The sequence below is a fragment of the Desmodus rotundus genome, chromosome 4 (assembly GCF_022682495.2).
Source record: "Desmodus rotundus isolate HL8 chromosome 4, HLdesRot8A.1, whole genome shotgun sequence".
Classification (NCBI taxonomy): Eukaryota; Metazoa; Chordata; class Mammalia; order Chiroptera; family Phyllostomidae; genus Desmodus; species Desmodus rotundus.
The window spans coordinates 39,166,231-39,179,567 of record NC_071390.1 but is presented as its reverse complement, the minus strand read 5'-3'; positions in this window follow the sequence as shown (position 1 = coordinate 39,179,567).

Genomic DNA, 13,337 nt, shown 5'->3' with positions numbered 1-13,337 from the left:
GCTAAAGAACACATTTGTCATGTATTGTTTGAAACCCTTGACTGTGCATGTGTTATTTCTGTTACCAGTGGAGAAAGTAAGTCTCCAAGGGGTCAATAGCCCCTGTTTCTCCAGCACTACTATGTGCCACGTGATGAACGAAGCACTTTATGTGCATGCAACAAAACTTTTTTAAGGAGGTCCTGCTGTTAATCTCATTTTATAGAAGAGGAGTCTGATTCCAAGCCAGAAGGCAGGATGGGGCCAGGATTTCAAAGCAGGTATTTTGAGTCTACATCCAATGTTCTTAACTACCAAGTGCAGGTAGTGCTGTGAAAGCTGCAAGTTCAAGTCAGCCAACCCGCCAATAAGTCGCATTGTCTCTTATGAAATGTGTGCTTTTTGCCAACTTACCTAATCACTCTCTTCCAAAATAAAGTTTTATGCTCATGTAATATTGCTTCAGTGCTGAGTTTTTTTGTGTTTCACAATTTATTATTTTTTCGAGTAATTTTTTATCTGTATCTGAAATGCTAAATATAATTTTTGTTTTATTTTCTCTATTTTTAAAATTAATGCCCAACAAAATGGACTTTTTCATGTACAGTGCTATGTGTTTTAACATACATGTAGATTCATGTAAAGTTCACTACAAACAGGTTTCAGAATAGGTCCATCATCGTCAAAATTCCCTGTGCTGCCCCCTTTTTACTTGTATCCTCCTCCTACCCTATTTCCCTGGCAACTATTGATCTTTTCTCCATCATCTTAGCTTTGTCTTTTTTAGAATGTTGTATAATTGGGATCATATACTATACGAGGTCTGTCCAGAAATAATCCAGCCATGTAATATGAAAAATAGAGGCATTTATTAAAGAAGATACAAGATATAAGAATCATCGTACATAGGACAATGACACCTCAGTCCTCTTCAAAGTAGGCACCTTGGACCTCACAGTTCTCCCAAATGCCATCAGCTGCCCTGCTGTATTTTCCCCAATTGCATCGATGGTCTGAAATCTCTTCCCTTTCAAAGGTGATTTTAGTTTTGGGAAAAGCTAGAAGTTGCAGACCACCAAATCTGGGGCTGTAAGGGCTTGAGACACCTGGGTGATTTGATGCCAAAAACTGTGCACCAGACGTGATGCATGAGCGGGCACACTATTGTGATGAAGCTGCCAATCACCAGTTGCCCATAGCTTCTAGATCATCTAAATAGTTTCTGTAGAGGACTGTTTAAGCTTAATGCAAAATTTGATGCAGATTCATTGCTCTACTCACTCAGTAATTTTGAATGCTATGGCTCCACAGTACACATGCTCCCTCAATGGCATCTACTGCCCCCACTGACTAGTACAGTGAAGTCATCATTGTTCAAAGTCTAGTCCAGTTTCTTGGCTGTCAGATGTCACACAAATGGTTCTTGTTGGACTTTTTCCAGGCAAACCTCATATAGCTTTTTGAGACTAGTTTCATTCACTCATCATAATGCTTGTGATGTTCATCCATATTGTTGTATGTATCATTAATTCATTCCTTTTTATTGCTGAGTACTATTTCATTTTACCACAATTTGTTTATCCATTGACATATTGAAGGACATTTGGGTTGTTGCCAGTTTTTGACAAATATGAATAGAGCTGCTATAAACATGCATATACAGGTTTTTTTATAATCCTAACCCAAGGATAGGTTTATTGATTTTTTTAGAGAGAGGGAAGAAGAGAGAGAGAGAGAAACATCGATGTAAGAGAAGCATTGATTGACTCCCTCCTGTACATGCTCCTACCAGGGATCGAACTGACAACGTAGGCATGTGCCCTGCCCTGGAATCGGACCTGACACATTTTGGTGCACAGAACGACACTCCAGCTAATTGAGCCACCTGGTTAGAACCATGTATGGATTTCTATGTAAATATAATTTTCATTTCTCTAGGAGTGGAACTTCTGGGTCATGATGTATGTGTCTGTTTAACTTTATAAGAAACTTCCAAGCTGTTTTTTCATAGTGGTTGTACTGTTTTCTTTTCCACCAGCAATATATGACAGTTTCAGTTGATTTGCATCTTTCTCAGCACTTGCTACTGTCAACATTTTTTATTTTAGATATCAGTAGTAGGTGTGGCAGTATCATGGTTTTCATTTCCATTTCCATAACAGTAAATGGTGGTTGAGCATCTTTCCCTGTTCTTATATGTCATCTGAATACCATCTCTTGTGAAGTACAGTTCAAGTCCTTTGTCCATTTTTTAATTGAGTAGTTTATTTTCTTGCTGCTTAATTAAAGTGTTCTTTACATATTCTGGATACAAGTTCTGTGTTACATATGTGACTTGCAAATATTTCAAGTACATAACTTGGTTCTTCGCTTTCTTAATAGTGTCTTTCACAGAGCAAAAATTTTTCATGTTGATGAAGTCCAGTTTATCCTTTTTTTTCTTACTATGGATTATGCTTTTTTTTTTTGTCACATCTAAGATTGTTTTGCCTAATCCTAAATCATGAAGATTTTCTCTCATGTTTTCTTTTCCAAGTTTTATCATTTTTTAAACTTTATACTTAAATTTATCATTCATTTTGTATATTTGTATGTGCTATGAGGTTTATGTCAACCTTCAATTTTTTGCATAGGAATGCTCAATTCTTTCAACACCATTTGTTGAAAAAACTATATTTTCTCTATTGAATTGCATGTCCACTTTGGGCCAAATGCCAATTGACCATATTTGTGTGTATCTTTTTCTGAATTCTCTCATCTGTTCCATTTATTTATCTATGTGTCTATTCCTTCACCAATACCATCTATCTTTAATTACTATAGTTTTATAGTAATGTAAAAATGAGAAGTATTAATTCTCCAATTTTGTTCTTTTTCAAAATTGTTTTGGCTGATCTAGTTCATTTCCCTATTCATATAAGTGTTAGAATCAGCTTCTTGTATTTATAGAAAAAAATCCCTATGGGATTGCATTAAATCTATTGATAAGTTTGGGGAGAATTGACTTCTTAACTCCACTCGATTTTTTCAATCCCTCAAAACTATCCAAGAAATTCAAGAGAACACAGTATCTCTCTCTCTCTTATTTAGGTCTTCTTTGATGTCTTTCATCAGTATTTTGTAGATTTAAGCCCACACATGAATTTTAGATTTGTTCCTATGTATTTTTTTGGAACTATGGAAATTGCTATTGTCTTATTTATTTTTGTTTCAATTTGTTCATTGTTGGCATATAAACATGATTGATTTTTGTATGTTGACTTTTTATTTCACAGTTTTGCTAAGCTCACTCAGTTGTGGAAACTTTTATGTAGATTCCATGGCATTTTCTACATAGATAACTTTCTATGTAGACAGTGTCATCTATGAATAGGGATGTGCTGGAATATAGCAGATGACAGTGGTTGATTTTATTTTATTTAAATGTTTTCTTTATAAAATTGTGATAAAATATACATAATACAATTTTTGCCATTTTAACTCATTTTAAGTGTGCAGTTCAGTTTCATTAAGTATATCCCATTGCTGTGCAGCCACCACCACCATCAATCTCAAGAATTTTTAAAATCTTTGCAAATCATTTATTTTTATTCAGCATTGAAAATGACTGAGCGAGTAGAGCAATGAATCTGCATCAAATTTTGTGTTAAGCTTGAACATTCTTCCATGGAAACTATTCAGATGATTCAGAAGGCCATAGCTATGGGCAACTGGTGATTGGCAGCCTCATCATGACAGTGCGTAAGCTCATGCATCATGTCTGGTGCAGAGATTTTTGGTGAAATATCAAATCACCCAGGTGACTCAGCCCCCACTACAGCCCAGAGTTGGTGCCCTGTGACTTCTGGCTTTTCCCAAAACTAAAATCACCTTTGAAAGGAAAGAGATTTCAGACCGTCAATAAGATTGAGGAAAATATAACAGGGCAGCTGATGCTGATTGGGGCAACTGTGTGAGGTCCCAAGGTGCCTACTTTGAAGAGAACTGAAGTGTTATTGTTCTATGTACAATGTTTCTTTTATCTTGTGTCTTCAATAAATGTCTCTGTTTTTCATACAAAATGGCTGGATACTTTATGGACAGAACCTTTTAAAGTATTTTAAAGTATATTTTATTGATTATGCTATTATGCTACTTTTTCTCCCTTTGCCCCCCTCCACCAGATACCTCCTTCCCTCTAGCAATCCCCACCTTAGTTAATGTCCATGGGTCATGCATTCAAGTTCTTCAGCTTCTCCTTTTCCTATACTATTCTTAATATCCCCCTTTGAATTTTGTACCTACCAATTATGCTTCTTGTTCCCTGTGCCTTCCCCCTCATTTTCCAGTACCTCTCCCCACTGATAACCCTCCAAATGATCTGCATATCTATGAATCTATGATTCTCTTCCTGTTGTGGTTGTTTGCTTTGTCTGTTTTTTTTTTTTTAATTCAGTTGCTGATAGTTGTGAATTTGTTGCCCTTTTAATGTTCATAGTTTTGATCTTTTTTGTTTTCTTAAATAAGTCCCTTTAACATTTCATGTAATAATGGCTTGGTGACAATGAACTCCATTAGCTTTACCTTCTCTGGGAAGCACTTTATCTGTCTTTCTATTCTAAATGATAGCTTTGCTGGATAGAGTAAGCTAGGTTGTAGGTCCTTGCTTTTCATCACTTTGAATACTTCCTGCCAGTTCCTTCTTGCCTGCAAAGTTTCTTTTGAGAGTCTTACGGGAACTCCTTTGTAGGTAACTCTCTGTCTTTCTCTTCCTGTTTTTAAGATTCTCTCTATCCTTTGGCATTTTAATTATGATGTGTCTTGGTGTGGTCCTCTTTGTGCCCAACTTGTTTGGGACTCTGTGCTTCCTGGACTTGTATGTCTATATCCTTTGACAAATTAGGGAAGTTTTCTTTCATTATTTTTTTCAAATAAGTTTTCGGTTTCTTGCTCTTCCTCTTCTCCTTCTGGCATCCCTATGATTTGGATGTTGGCCCTTTTGGAGATGTCCCAGAGTTTTTTTAAACTGTACTTGTGTTCTTGAATTCTTGTTTCTTCTTTCTGTTCTGTCTGAATGTTTATTTCTTTTTTTCTTTTAAAGATTTTATTTATTTATTTTTTAGAGAGGGGAAGGGAGGGAGGAAGAGAGGGAGAGAAACATCAATGTGTGGTTGCCTTTCATGCACCTCCTACTGGGGACCTGGCCTGAGACCCAGGCATAAGCCCTAGACTGAGAATCGAACCAGTGACCCTTTGTTTCACAGGCTGGAGCTCAATCCTCTGAGCCGTACCAGCCAGGGTTGAATGTTTATTTCTTACTTATGTTCCAAATTGTTCATTTGAATACTAGTTTCCTTCCCTTCACTGCTGGTTCCCTGTGGATTTTTCTTTATTTCGCTTAGTGTAAACTTTATTTCTTCCCTTATGTTTTTGGCATACTCAGTGAGTTCTCTGGGCATCCTGATCACCAGTATTTTAAACTCTGCATCTGATATGTTGGCTATCTCCGATTCATTTAGTTCTTTTTCTGGAGTTTGCATGTGTTCTTTTATTATGGCCATATTTCTTTGTGTCTTCAATTTGGCGGCCTCCCTGTGTTTGTTTTTGTGTATTAGATAGAGCTGCTTTGACACCCTGTCTTAGCACACCTGTTAAGTTGTATGGGGTGTAGCTTTAGGTATTCGTCAGGGCAGGCGACTGGCTTCACTAGTTTGTGGCTTTGTGTGGTAAGAGAGGTCAGAGAGGGGACAATGCCTCTGCCTGGCTTCTGGAAGTTTGCCCGGCACTCACCTTGTTTACAGTCACTTCACCCACTACCCATTATGACTGGCACCCTTCTAGCTGTTAGCCTGGAGATGATTCCCAGGGTGAGTGGGTTTGTGTACATTCTAAGTCCATGCAGGCCCATAGAGAGTCTCTTGAGAGACCAGCAGTTTCTTCTGCTACCCCAACACTCACTGGTTTTTACAGTCAGAAGTTCTGAGGCTTTATTTTCCTGGTGCTGGAACCCTGGGCTGTGCCAACTGGTTTGGGTCTGGGATCGTTTGCTCCCACAGTATCCCTCCTGATTTTTATCTGCCACACATAAATGTGACACTTCCTGTTCCACTGCTGCTGCCACCACCTCTCTGCACCATGCTGCATCCTCTCTGCCCCAATTCCGTGACTCCACCCATCCTACCTGTCTGGATGAATATGGGTCTTTTAAATCCTTGGTTGTTGGACTTCCATACAGTTTGATTTTCTGGCAGTTCTGGGTGGTTTTTTTTTTTTTTTGAAGTTAGTTGTAATTCTTCTTGTGGTTGCACAGGAGGGAAAAATGTGTTTACTTATGCCTCCATCTTGACTGGAAGTCCCTATATATGAGTATTAACAATAGTTGGGCTTTTTCTGGACAGACCTCATATATGTATATATCTCAATTTCTTTTCCATAAACCCATTAATGGACACTTAGGTTGTTTCAGTATCTTAGCTCTTGTGAATAATATTGCTATGAATATGGAGTGCACATATCTCTTTGAGATGTTGATTTCATTACCTTCATACATATACCCAGAAACAGGGTTGCTGGATCATATGGTAGTTGTATTTTCAAATTTTTGAGGAACCGCCATGCTGTTTTCTATAGTAGCTGCACCAATTTATATTCCCACCAACAGTGCACAAAGATTTCCTTTCTCTACATCCTCAACAAAATTTATCTATTTTTTTAATAATAGCCATATAATAGATATGAGGTAGTATTGTGGTTTTAATTAGTATGTTCCTGATAATTAATGATGCTGAGTATCTTTTTATGTAATGTTGGACATTATTCAGGTCATATGCCCATTTAAAATTATTATTATTATTAATTGACTTGTATGAATTACTTATATATTTGGGGTATTAACCACTTATCAGATATATGTTTGTGTATTTTTCCTATTCCATTTTCATTTTGCTGATTTTTATTTTTTTATTATTTTAAGTATTTTTATTGATTATGCTATTACAGTTTTCCCAATTTTTCCCCCTTTATCCCCCCTCCACCCTGCACCCCTAACCCTCCAGCATTCCCCCCACTTAGTTCATGTCCGTGGGTTATGCATATAAGTTCTTTGAGTTCTCTGTTTCCTATACCAATTTTTATCTCTCCCCATCTATTTTATGCTACTAATTATGCTTCTTCCCTGTACCTTTCCCCCCAATTTCTCCCTTCCCCCTCCCCACTGAAATCCCTCTAAGTGATGTCCATTTCTCTGGTTCTGTTCCTGTTGTAGTTGTTTGCTTGGTTTTTGCTTTCATCATTTTTCTATTCTTTTAGGTTCATTTATTGATAGTTTTGAGTTTGTTGTCATTTTACTGTTCATATTTTTGACCTTCCTTTTCTTAGATAAGTCCCTTTAACATTTCATATAATAATGGCTTGGTGTTGATGAACTCCTTTAACTTGACCTTATCTGGGAAGCACTTTATCTGCCCTTCCATTCTGAATGAAAGCTTTGCTGGACACAGTAATCTTGGATGTAGGTCTTTGCCTTTCATGACTTTAAATACTTCTTTGCAGCCCCTTCTTGCCTGTAAAGTTTCTTTTGAGAAATCAGCTGATAGTCTTATGGGAACTCCTTTGTAGGTAACTGTCTCATTTTCTCTTGCTGCTTTTAATCTTCTCCCCTTATCTTTAATCTTGGGTAAATTAATGTTGATGTGCCTTGGCGTGTTCCTCTTTGGATCCAACTTCTTTGGGACTCTGTGCTTCCTGGACTTCCTGGAAGTCTATTTCCTTCACCAAATTGGAGAAATTTTCCCTCATTATTTGTTCAAATAAGTTTTCAGTTTCTTGCTGTTGATCTTCTCCTTCTGCTACCCCTATAATTGGGATATTGGAATGTTTCAGGTTGTCCCAGAGGTTTGTAAGTCTCTCTTCACTTTTTTGAACTCTTGTTTCTTCATTCTGCTCTGGTTGGATGTTTATTTTTTCCTTTTGTTCTAAATCATTGCTTTGAGTCCTGGTTTTCTTCCTGTCACTGTTGGTTCCCTGAATATTTTGCTTTATTTCATTTTGGGTATCTTCCTTTCTTTCTTTTTTTTTTCTTTTTTTCATTTTTTGACCAAGCTCAATCAGTTCTGTGAGCATTTTGATTACCAGGGCTTTAAATTCTCCATCAGATAAGCTGGCTATCTCCTCAACGCTTAACTTTCTTTCTGAAGTTTTACTCTGTTCTTTCATTTGGGTCATATTTCTTTGTCTCCATGTACCTGCTAAGTTGCAAGGGGGTGGGACCTTAGGTATGCACCGGGGCAGGGCAACCTTCTTTGCTGCGCTGTAGTGCTGCCCCTGGGGGAGAGGCCAGAGAGGGAACAATGCAGCTCACCTGTTCGTCTCTAGTGCACTTTCCACTGAACTCTCGTGCGAGACTGGGAGTTTCTCCCACTGAGACAACTGCTATAGTCAACAGTCGGTTCTGAGTCTCAGTTTCCCATTCAGCCAGCCCTGTCCGCATGTTCCACCACCTCACCACAGGTTCTTACCAGTCTGGTTGTCCTGGTCGATTTTTTCTTTAATTCCTTTGTTGTCAGAGTTCCATGCAGTTTGATTTTCTGGCACTTCTGGTTGTTTATTGATTTTAGATTGGTTGTTATCCTTCTTTTGGCTGTGCGAGGAAGCAAAGAGTTTCTACCTACGCCTCCATCTTGGCTGGAACTCCCATTTTGTTGATTTTCATTTGCTTTGCAAAGCTTTTTAGTTTTATGAAGTCCCACTTATTTATTTTCGCTTTTGTTGCTTACATTTTTGGTGTTACACTAAAAAAAATCACTGCCAGAACCAATGTCAAGAATACTTTTCCCTACATTCTCTTCTGAGAGTTTTATGATTTTAGGTCTTACATTTAAGTCTTTAATCCATTTTAAGTTAATTTTTTGAATGGTGTGAGATAAGAGTTCAATTTCATTCTTTGGCTTATGAATATCCAGCTTTCCAAACACTATTTATTAAAGATTCTATCTTGTGCCTATTGAGCATTCTTGGCTCCCTTGTCATATATTAGTTGACTATTTATGTGTGGGTTTATTTCTGGGGTCTTAATTCTGCTTCATTGGTCTATGTGTCTATTTTTATGGCTGTACCATAGTGTCTTGATGACTGTATCTTTGTAATATAGTTTAAAATCATGGTGTGTGATGTCTTGAGCTTTGTTATTTTTTCTCAGGATTGCTTTGGCTAGTTGGAGTCTTTTGTGCTTTCATATGAATTTTGGGATTGTTTTTTCCATTTCTGTGAAAATTTTCATTGGAATCTTGATAGGGATTACACTGAATCTGGAGATTTCTTTGGGTAGTATGGACATTTTAACAATATTAATTCTGCCAATCCATGAACACAAGATATATTCTCATTTATTTGTATATTATTTAATGTCTTATAATGTTTAGTGTACAGATCTTTATCCTCCTTGGTTAAATTTATTCCCAAATATTTTATTGTTTTTGATGCTATTATGAATTCGAGTGTTTTCTTAATTTCTTTTTCAGATAATTCATTGTTACTGTATAGAAATGTAACTTATTTTTGTATATTACTTTTTTATTTTGCAACCTTACTGAATTCATTTAATACTTTATTGGTGGAATCTTTAGGATTTTCTATATATAAGATCGTGTCATCTCCAAATGGGGAACATTTCACTTCTTCCTTTTTAATTTAGATGGCTTTATTTTTCTTTTTCTTGACCAATTGCTCTGGCTAAGACTTTTAGTACTATGTTGAACATAAGTGGTAAGAGTGGGCACCATTGTCTTGTTCCTAATTTTGGAGAAAAAACTTTCATCTTTCCACATTTGAATATAATGTTAGCTGTGGACTTGTCATATATAGCCTTTACTATGTGAGATACAGTCCTTCTGTGCCCAAGTTGTTGAGCATCATTATCATGAAAAGATGTTGAATTTTGTCATATGCTTTTTCTACATCTACTCAGATAATCATGATTTTTATCCTTCTTTCTGTTAATGTGCCATATCACACTTATTGTATGTGTTGAATCATCCTTGCATCCCAAGGATATGAATCTCACTTGATTGTGATTCTTCTAATGGGCCGTTGAATGTGGTTTGCTGGTATTTTGCTGAGAATTTTTGCATCTATGTTTATTGAGAATGTTGGCCTGTAATTTTTTTCTTGTAGTGTCCTTATTTAGCTTTAGTATCAGGGTGATGCTGGTCTTGTAAATGAGTTTACAAGTGTTCCCAAGGCATATTATTTTTCATCCTTTCATCAGTTTCAACTGACCTGTATAATTATGTTTAGAGTTAGTTTCCTACAGATCATATATACTTGTTGAGTTTTCTTTTCCAGTAAACTCTGTCTTTTAATTGTGTTTTAGACCATATGCAATTATCAATATACTTTAATTGTCTACCAATTTACTATTGTTTTCTGTTTGTTCTCTTAGGTTTTTCTGCTGTTGTTCTTCTTTTTTCCAGTCCTTCCTTCTTTGGAATATTTGGATATTTTTAGAATTTCATTTTAACTTATATATTAAGCTTTTGACTATATTTTCTCATAAAAAGACTTGGAGGTTAGAAAATATACATACTTAATTTTTCACAGTCTAATTAGAATTTGTACTTTACAGCTTCAAGCAGAATATAGAAACCTTACCATGAAATAGACCCTGCACCTCCCCCTTTTAATGATGTAGTTGTTATATGTATTACACCCATCGAGTATCCCTCCATGAGTGCTGTAACTTCTGCTTTCAGCTGTCATACATATTTTAAAGAACTTAAAAAAGAATAGTTTGTTATATTAATAAATTTTTTTGCCATTGCTATTGTCTTTCCTTCATTCCCAATATTGTACATCTCCCTATAATATCACTTACCCTGCATTGAATAATGTTCTTTAAACTTTCTTTTAGAGCAGGTCTGTTTGTAACTAATTATCTTTATTTTTCTACATTGAGAAATGTTATTTCACTCTCAATCTGGACAGTAAAGTACTTATTGGATATAGAATCTTTTCACTGGATATAATATTGATTTGACTATTTCTTCTTTTATCCCTTTAAAATGTTGTGTTGCTTTCTTCCGGCCTCCAGAATCTTTGTTCCTCTTAATAAAATGGATTGTTTTCCTCTGACTATTTTTAAGATTATTCTTTTTCTCTAGTTTTCAGCATTTTGATTATGTTGTGCTTGGAGGTGAATTTCTTTGAATTTATTCTGTTTGGGATTCACTGAGCTTCTCAAGTTTTTTTTAAAAAATATGTCATTTGCCAGATTTAGAATATTTTTAACAATTATTCCCTGAAATAATTATTTTTGCTCCATGGTCTTTCTTCTTTCTTTCTGAGACTCTGATAATACATTAACATTAGAGCTTTTGGTATTTCCCAGTTTCCCGAGGCTCTGTTCATTTTTAAGAATTCTTAAAATTCTTAAAATTGAGCCCATCCAGTGAATTTTTAAATTTGGACATTCTATTTTTCAGTTTTAAAATATCCACTTGGTTCTCATTATCTGCTATTTCTTTGACAAGATATTCTACCTTTCCATTAGTTATAAGGCCATTTACCTTTCCTTCTTGCAGATAATCCCAACATCTGTGTCACCTCAGAGTTGGCATCTGTTCATTTTCTTTTCCTTGAGAGTTAAGATTCCCCTGGGTTTTTGGTTTGTTTGTTTGTTTGTTGGGGGGGTTGGTTTGTCTGTTTTTGTTTTGTATTATGGATAATTCTGGATTGAATGCTAGACATTTAGGGTATTGTGTGATGAGATTCTGAGTCTTGTTTAAATCCTAAGAGAAATAACTTTCTTGTTTGTTTTAGCAGGCATTTGTCCAAGTTATGTTCAGGCCACAGGTTCTGACTTGCCTTCTATGGGCTGTTTTGGGTATCAGTTCAGTTTCAAAGCATTTTCACTGTTATTCAGGTCAATCCCCCATGTGTACCATGCAGTGGCCAGCCTGGGATGTTGGAGGTGGTCTCTCCTATCTCCCAGCCCTCTAATCCTATGGTATGCTCAGGTCTATATATATATGGTCAGTCTAGCATTCAAACAATGTTACAAGTTGCCTCTTTTGATTTCCCACCTTTTTGTTTAATCTCACCAATATGTTTCAACTCCTTGGGCTTCCAGCCAGGAAGTTGATTTTTTTTTTTTTTTGGTTGGTTCCTATTCTGCAGGGCACGTCCTACATCTAACTCCAAATAGCAGGACAGAGTGGGGAAGAAAGCACTGTCACTCCTTTATCACCTGGGGTTTGGGGCAAAAGAAAACGGGGGCCAAAGCCAACATGTTCCTCACTCTCTGACCCATGAGGTCTCCCTTTCTATGCCTCTTGAAAACAAAATCTAGAGCGCCTCTTGGACCTTTTTATGACAGTAGGCAGAGTGCCTTTCAGATTTAGGGCTGCGTTTGAATCCAGGCTGGGTGATACAGGAAGAAAAAACCAGTAAATTCACCACTGCTTTTGTTAAGCTTCAAATTCATGTCTTAGTACCCTATCTGCATGCTGTCTTTCATTTTTTAGAGACTTTTGAAAGCTGTTTCATCTAATCAGTCCAGGATTTATAGTTGCATCCAGTAGAAGAGATGGGTTTGGTTGTGCTTATTCCACCTTTTTAGAACCAGAACCCTAATTTCTTTAAAAGTCATTTTCAAATGTGTTATTATTTTTATTTTATCTGGAGTCATTTTGTGGCTGTCCTTCATTTTCTTATAGGGTGTGAACAAAAATAATCTTGGTGTTATTTCTTCCACTATGCCATGACCTTGTGTAAGTTACTTATTTAAACTCTCTGGATCAGTACTTTTATCTGTAACATAGGGACACGGGTCAGAGGAAGCAAGAGGTAATTAGTTAGAAGTTTATTGCAGTAGTACGAGAAACAAATAATGGTGGCTTAGACCAGGAGAGAAAGGCTGGCAATCTAGAGGGCCTGTCTGGCTTTCCTCCGTTCCATGTTCATAGTCTATCCATATAGATGTTCAAAATGAACAACAGGATGTGGTCAAAAAAAGTAAAAAAAAAAGAACTCCTGTTTCAGTGTTTCAGTTCTTTTTTTTTCCTGCTGCCTCAAAACCAACTTTGATCTATGTTAAATCATAGTATGAGGAACTGGGTTTGTTTACTCTAAAGAAGAGAAAGTTCAAGGGTGGGGCAGAAGGAGGCTAGAAACAGGATGGCTGTCTTCAAACAGCTAATGAAACACTAAATGTAAGCAAGGAGGCACAAATGGAACTTAAGGAAAGACATTATAAGGAGTCAGTTTAACTTTATAACAGGATGAACTTTATAATTATTAAAGCTGTCTAAAGCCAGAATAGTCAGTTTTAGGCATTGGGGAGTGTTGGTTGCTGGAGGTGTCCAATCAGATGACTTTTCATGTTT